We start from the raw sequence: 7,856 nt of genomic DNA, 5'->3' as shown, positions 1-7,856 counted from the left end.
GTCATAACATGAAAATCATGACACGCATGTCATGTACAGCATGATTTACATGCCACGCTCATGATGCGCTGGCGGCCGTTTCGCTAGCTTTATATACACCATAATTGGTATCTTGGGACGTGACTGTGTAACGAACATAAATAACACGAGTTAACATGAAAATCATGACACGCATGTCATATACAGCCTGACTTACGTGCCACGCTCACGGGGCGCTGGCGGCCGTTTTGCTAGCTTGAACTACACCGAAATTGGCATTGCGCGTCATGACTTTGTGACGAACATAAAAACGCGAGTTAGCATGAAAATCATGACACGCGTGTCATGTAGAGCATGACTTACGTGCCACGCTCATGGGGTGCTGGCGGTCGTTTCGCTAGCTTGATCTACCCCGAAGTTTGTATTGCGCGACGTGACTGTGTAACGAACATAAATAACACGAGTTAACATGAAAATCATGACACGCATGTCATATACAGCCTGACTTACGTGCCACGCTCATGGGGCGCTGGCGGCCGTTTTGCTAGCTTGATCTACACCGAAATTGGCATTGCGCGTCATGACTTTGTGACGAACATAAAAACGCGAGTTAGCATGAAAATCATGACACGCATGTCATGTAGAGCATGACTTACGTGCCACGCTCATGGGGTGCTGGCGGTCGTTTCGCTAGCTTGATCTACCCCGAAGTTTGTATTGCGCGACGTGACTGTGTGACGAACATAAATAGCACGAGTTGACATGAAAACCATGACACGCATGTCATGTACAGCATGACTCACGTGCCACGCTCATGATGCGCTGGCGGCCGTTTCGCTCGCTTTATATACACCAAAATTGGTATCTTGCGACGTGACTGTGTGACGAACATAAATAACATGAGCTAACATCAAAATCATGACACGCATGTCATGTACAGCATGACACGTGCCACGCTCATGGTGCGCTGGTGGCCGTTTCGCTAGCTCGATATACACCGAAATTGGTATCTTGCGACGTGACTCTGTGACGAACATAAATAACACGAGTTAACATGAAAGTCATGACACACATGTCATGTACAGCATGACTTACGTGCCAGGCTCATGGTGCGCTGGCGGCCGTTTCGCTAGCTTGATCTACCCCAAAGTTGGTATTGCGCGACGTTACTGTGTGACGAACATAAATAATAGGAGTTAACATGCAAACCATGACACGCATTTTGCTAAACGACATACAAGACGATGTATGCAGCTCTTTGCTGGCTGCTTCGCATTACGTCGATTCCCCCAAAGCGTGGGATCTGCCGGCTTTTTTTTTGAAGGACTTTAGGCACACCTTACATCATACGCCCCCGTATGGCAGGAGACGCAGGGCTCTCTCCACGCGCCGCATTTTAAAAGAAAACGAGTATCTGATTCTCCATAGTGGACACTTGCAGCGCGTTGCTCAAGCAAGAAGACGGAACAACTGCGACATTTGTTAGTTCACGCTTGCCCGGTCTATGCCTGTGGGTTCTTTCGGGCGCCCTTCTTTGTGCTTCAGCGGTGCGCTGCAAGTATCAAGCTGCTTCTCGCTCTTCGTGTGACATTCCAATTTCTTGCTATCGCATTCCCTGCTTCGCCCTCCTGGCGAAACTGTGACTTTTTTTCTGACAAGAGGTCATCTGATTGCCCCGGTGTTCAGAAAAAAGTGTCTCAATACTCAATCTTGTCGTATTGTCCGTGGTGTTAGTGCAACGTCTTACGCGCCGGTACCTTTCTGCATTCGCTAGCAATGCGTAACACCATCATTATTTCCAAGTATAAGTCTTAAAAACACTGCTATCTATAATAGCTATCTTTGAGAGCAGGAAAAAAAAGATGGTTGATCCCTTCGTCATAGGAACCGTAACAACACGAAAGTAAAGTACGCCTTTGCAGAAGTAACTGAATGCTACTGTACATTGATCTAAGCGAGTTTGCACAATGTATATTCATGTCTGGCAGCTATAGCACCGTTTAAGGTGGATGCACCCACTTTGATGATTGGTGGCACATCTCCATCCCGACGACTAACGTCCATGTTAAGTGATTACACAAAACATTGAGGTAGCTGTAGTAGATAACGGTAAAAGCGTAATCATACAAAGAGATGTGATAGCCAGCAGAGCGTCGCATATTAGACGCAGAACTTGGTCGCCATCTCGCGGCATATTAAAATGTGATTGAACACCACGGCCGGACGAGAGGAAAACGCAAAGCGCGTCGTGGCGCCCCACGGCCACGATTTTTATCGGGGCGAGTGAGTGAGCGGGGAACGCGGTGTAACAGCCAGGTGAGGCAGGCGCGCGTCGCAAAGCTATTTTTGGTTTGGATTAGCGTGATGCTATGAGCGAGGCCGACGCTTTTAAGACGCTTGGGTTAAGATCGCCACCTCACGGCGTCTTAAAGCACTGACAAAATTGAACTTCTATTGAAAACGCGCCGAATGGGACGGTCGTGTAACGCGTTGCAGATGTTAATCGTGGAGGCCACAGTAATGACGAATTACTTTATTTTACCGCTCCCAGAGGGCAACACCACCCGGCCGACAGGGAAAGTGGTAGATATAAAAGGCGCGTTTGTAAAATCTCTAGTGTTTGTGACCGTGGCGCAGTGGATAGCGTGCCCGGCATCTGTTGTTGCGGACCGAGCGGTCGTGGGTTCTATGCCCGTTGACGGAACTGTTTTTCTTTGCCATCTGATCGTGTAAATTTTTTCGACGTCATTTCCGTGACGGAAATACGTCAGTGAAGTGTTTGTGAACCGCGGCATAAAACACTTTCGTGTTAAAAAATCATTGTAGCTGATGATGTAATCACATGACATCGGCGCTTGGTCAAAGGTGTGCCGGTTCCGGAGGCACAGTACATTCATGTGAGGAGCAGAAAGCTTCTAATGCATCCGATACCGGAGGCTGTGCAAAAAGACATTGGGTGCGGAAAGCTTTAAAGGGGCGGGGAGGGGTCGACACAATGACCGAAAAGAAGAAGAAAGCTTGCTTGCACCTTCGAGTCTTCCTAGGCAAATGCGCAAGGTACCGCGTGAATTTCTTAACTGAACTTTCACATTGCATTTGTCAGTCCCTGTTATAGAACAAAAAAGAGCTCAATCTAGAATAAACTTTCAACATAAAATATCTTGGCAGAGAAAGATGCAGAATGGTTATGTCTAAGTACAAAAAACCTTTGTGGTAATGTGAGCTGACAATACATCGTAATCATCCTGACTGTCTCGGCTGCTGTACAGATCTCTGTAGAACCCTTCCGCTACCTCAACTATTCTATTCATATTGGTTGTGAACTTGCCTTCCTTCTCCCTTAATGCATACATCTAATTTTTGCCTATGCACAGTTTTGCCTTCATAGCTTTGAGGCTTCTTCCGTTCTTTAGAGCATGTTCAATTCTCTCCATATTGTACTTTATTATGTCGGATACTTCACGCCTATTGATTAACTTCGAAATCTCCGCCAGCTCCATTTTGTCTGTTGCATTTGAGGTTTTCATGGCTTGACGTTTCTTAATGAGGTTTTTCGTCTCTTGGGATAGCTTACCAGTGTCCTGTCTAACGGCTGTACCCCCGACTTCCACTGCACACTCCTTAATGATACTGGTCAAATTATCATTCATTGCGTCAACGCTAAGGTCGGCTTCCTCGGGTAAAGCCGCGTCTTGTTCTGAAAAACTCTGAATTCCTGTACTTTCCCTCTCAGAGCTAGTTCATTAATCGGCTTCTTGCATATCAGTTTCTGCCGTTCCTTCCTCAAGCCTAGTTGAATTCTAGATCTTACCCTTCTATGGTCACTGTATTGGATCTTGTTAACTACTTCCACATCATGTACAATGCCCGAGTGAACACACATTCTGAAGTCTATTTCATTTTTAGTTTCGCCATTAGGACTGCTCCACGTCCACTTACGAGTAGCCCGGCCGTTTTCTGTAGAAGGTATTCAAGATCCATATAATATTGAGTTCTGCAAACTCTACTAGTAACTCCCCGTTTCTAGAGCCGATGCCATATTCCCCAACTGCATGATCTCCAGCCTGACTCTGCCTACCTTTGCATTAATGTCGCCCACCAGTACAGCATACTGTGTCTTTACCTTACTCATTGCTGATTCTACGTCTTCGTAGAAGCGTTCCACCAGTTGATCATCATCGCTAGATGTAGCCGCGTAGGCCTGTACCACCTTCATCTTGTACCTCTTATTAAACTTAATTACGATACATATCACCCTCTCAATAATGCTCCAGTATTCCTCTATATTGCCAGCTATATTTTTATGAACAAGGAATCCCACCCCTAGTTCTCTTCTGTCAGCTAAGCCACGATAGCATAGGACGTGTCCGTTCTTCAGCACTGTATAAGCCTCATGGGGCCTCCTAACCTCACTGAGCCCTATTGCATCCCATTTAGCACCCTCTAATTCCTGGAATTCCTCGGATACTCACGGGTCTCTTAATTGAAAAAAACACGGTTGATCCCTCCGTCATAGGAATCGGAATAACACGAAAGTAAAGCGTGCCCTTGCAGAGGTAACTGAATCTTTATTGTACATTGATATAAGAGAGTTTGCACAATGTGTATTGACGTCTGGCAGCTAGTGGCGCTGTTTAACGTGTATGCACCCACCTTGATGACTGGTGGTACATCTTCATCCCGACGACTAACGTCCATGTTAAAGATTAAACAAACCCTTGTGGTAGCTGTAGTAGTTAACGGTGAAAGCGTAATCAGAGAACGAGGTGTGATAGCCAGAAGAGCGTCGCACATTGGACGCAGAACTTGGTCGCCATTTCGCGGCATGTTAAAATGTGATTGAACACCACGGCCGGACTAGAGGAGAACGCAAAGCGCGTCGTGCCGCCCCGGTATAGCCCGGCCGCGGTTGTTCTCGGGGCGAGCGCGTGAGCATGGAACGCGGTGTTACAGCCAGGTGAGGCAGGCGCGCGTCGCAGAGCTATTTTTAGTTTGGATTAGCGTGATGCTGGCCGAGGCCGACGCTTTTACGACGCTTGGGCAAAGGTCGCCACCTCGCGTTGTGTTAAGGCATTGACAAAATTCAACTTCTATTGAAAACGCGCCGAATGGTACGGACGCGTAACGCGGTGCAGGTGCTAGTCGCGGAGACCACAGCAATGACGAATTACTTTATTTACCACTCCCAGAGGTCAACACCACCCAGCCGACCGCGAGAGTGGTAGATATAAAACGCGCGCTCGTAAAGCCTCCAGAGTCTGTGACCGTGGCGCAGTGGATAGCGTGCCCGGCATCTGTTGTTGTGGACCGAGCGGTCGTGGGTTCGATGCCAGTTGACGGTACCTTTTTTTCTTTGCCATCTGACTATGTCTATTTTTTCGACGTCATTTCCGTGACGGAAATACGTCACTGAAGTCTTGGTGGACCCCGGCATAAAACACTTTCGTGTTAAAAATGATCACTATTCGCTAAAATATATTGGCTGCCCTTGGAATTAAAAGGAAAAAAAATTGAAGCGCGAAGCTTTCCAGCACATGCAAACACAGAGGCGTGTCGCAGCGGCATCAGTCTCTTTGCTGCCGCCTTTCATTCGGTAATACGAATTGAAGAGGTTCTTTGCCGTGCGCAACCGCTCCTGCTCGCCAAACAAACTTTATGTGACGATGGCGCCCGCATGTAGACTAATCGCATCCGGATACAAAATCACGGGCTATTTTCATACGGGAGCGGCATTGTGGCGGCTCGCCTCTTCCCATCGCTCCTGCATCGCTACCTCTCCCCAGAGGTCCCTCGTGCAGAGCGCAGTTTATACCACAGGCGCGAAGGGTAATGAAATTCCCGGTGATCGCTGAGTGCCCAAGCGGGTCTTGCGCAGTAGATCTGGGCAGGTGTTATTGATCTCCTCTTCATTCCCCCTTGCACGATGAATAATCCCGCTTCGTCCGAGTCACACCGATGCATGCGCCGCAGATGCCGTTATGGGATGAATTTCTCCGTCTGTTTGGTATATATATGGTATCGTCACTGAGTGCCGCAGCAGTATTAGATTGTGTTCGTTGAACGAAACACTGCCGATCCGTTCGGGGAAACACCAGATCGCACACTGCCGCTTCCTTGTTTTATCTATCTATCTATCTATCTATCTATCTATCTATCTATCTATCTATCTATCTATCTATCTATCTATCTATCTATCTATCTATCTATCTATCTATCTATCTATCTGTCTGTCTGTCTGTCTATCTATCTATCTATCTATCTATCTATCTATCTATCTATCTATCTATCTATCTATCTATCTATCTATCTATCTATCTATCTATCTATCTATCTATCTATCTATCTATCTATCTATCTGTCTGTCTGTCTGTCTGTCTGTCTGTCTGTCTGTCTGTCTGTCTGTCTGTCTGTCTGTCTGTCTGTCTGTCTGTAACGAGGCGCCTTCCGTAGACCAAAAGTTGCTGGTAGAAGGCAAAACCACATGCACGAATCAGTAAACCAAACAATATTTCACATTAACCGAAGGTGACATAATCGCAATGCGTTTTCAGATTAATGAGTCCGACATTTTAACAAGTGAACTAACAAATAGTTCAAGTTTGAACGAGAGTTCGCGTATTCATCTTTATCTTGACCAGTTCTGGTTGGCAGCAGCTGGCTCTAAGTTCCGCAGAGTTCCAATTCTAGCTCCTCATGTAGTTTGTTCATTTCCGAGCTGCGCATGAGGTATTGATTGATAGACTTCAAAGCTATATACTCACTTCCTTTTTCGCGCAGTAAAAACAAAGATGAGAACGCTACATTACACTTAGAACACATTTTCTGAAGGATGAACTCACCATTCGGGAAAGATGACGTCAACCTGAATTTTTGTATGACAATGGATGGTTTTATTCTCGGTCAGTAACACCTTGGTAATCTAATATGACCAGTATATGTACATTTTCTCAGTTATCATGGTATCCAAAATTGAATACTGCTGTTTGCGTGGGTTCTCAGCGACCGTGCAGCATTAGCTAAGTGAAGCCAGTTCTGCGGCAGCTAGCATTCCATCTTTTTTTCTTGCTTTATTTGTAGTTCTTGCGAATCAACACAACATCACACTCTCGCACATAAAATTTCTCATAGAAGATACATATTTCATAAAATATTGAAAACCATGTCCTACGTTCAAGTTCGAAGCCAAATTCAAGTTTATTCAACAACGATTTTAGTTTACAGAAAAGTTTGTACAAGATTGGTGATACACAAGAAGCCCCAAAATTAGAAACTGTGAGGGGGCTCGCATGATATGAGCGGGAGAAAAAACAACATATACAACATTTAGTGGTTACGGTATCTTCGGTAAGAAAGGATATATATACAGTGCGAAAAAACGAACGCAAAAAATACATATATGAGTAACAAGGCGAAAAAGGGAAAAAAAAGGAAACTCTGAAGAAGAAACAATCGCAAGTTACAATAAAAACATAAGATCAATATAAAATGCACCATATAACAGCGTCCTATTTATTTCACAAGCTATTATATTCAGTCTCCAATCCCCGTTCGTAGTTGGAAACGAAGAAAAACTCCAACGTTGTGCAAATAGTAACTCTTTGCCTTTAAACACTGTAAAAGAACCGAGACGGCACATGATCATATTTGCACATGCAGAACCAACAGTCATTACGCTCACGATTACGTGATGCAATGAATTTTCGTTCCTGAAATTAGCCACACGGAACGACAAAAAAGGGATAGTTTCAGGCTGTCCTCAAAAATGGCCTATTGCATATACCAAAAGTATTTATTGCCTTGAAAGTGTTGTGTTACCTTGGACGACGCATGCTAAAGATAAAATCTATATCCTCACAATAATTGAATCATATTTCATC

The sequence above is a fragment of the Rhipicephalus sanguineus genome, chromosome 3 (assembly GCF_013339695.2).
Source record: "Rhipicephalus sanguineus isolate Rsan-2018 chromosome 3, BIME_Rsan_1.4, whole genome shotgun sequence".
Lineage (NCBI taxonomy): Eukaryota > Metazoa > Arthropoda > Arachnida > Ixodida > Ixodidae > Rhipicephalus > Rhipicephalus sanguineus.
This window is presented reverse-complemented; position numbering follows the sequence as displayed.